This window comes from Myotis davidii, unplaced genomic scaffold, assembly GCF_000327345.1.
Source record: "Myotis davidii unplaced genomic scaffold, ASM32734v1 scaffold1277, whole genome shotgun sequence".
Lineage (NCBI taxonomy): Eukaryota > Metazoa > Chordata > Mammalia > Chiroptera > Vespertilionidae > Myotis > Myotis davidii.
The window spans coordinates 1738456-1738868 of record NW_006290682.1 but is presented as its reverse complement, the minus strand read 5'-3'; positions in this window follow the sequence as shown (position 1 = coordinate 1738868).

Here is a 413-nt window from a genome sequence, read left to right as displayed (position 1 = left end):
CCGATGTGCATGTCTTAGGGTAGCCTGTTGCGCCTCATGTCTCAAGGGCTTTCTTTGTGGGAGAAGTCCAGTGCAGTGTCAAACAAAGGGAAGATGTCATTGGTTAAATATGGAATCTTTTAAGTAGATGGCATTCGAAATTCATGGAATAACCACAGAATTCGAGTGCTATCCTTGGCCACATCTTTTGCTGCACACCTGGACTCAGAGATGTTACCTGAGGGTCTTGCCTGAAGTCCTACTGGTGGGAACACCCAGAGCCAAATTCCACTCCTTCCTTATTCTGTTGGCAAGTTATTGAATGTCTTTTCTCAACGATGAGGCTTTGTTTTTAACAGCAGAGGTGCTCAGGCAAACTGTACAAAAAACACATTTCTCTACCTCCTGGTTCTAAAAGTATCAGATACTGTGTA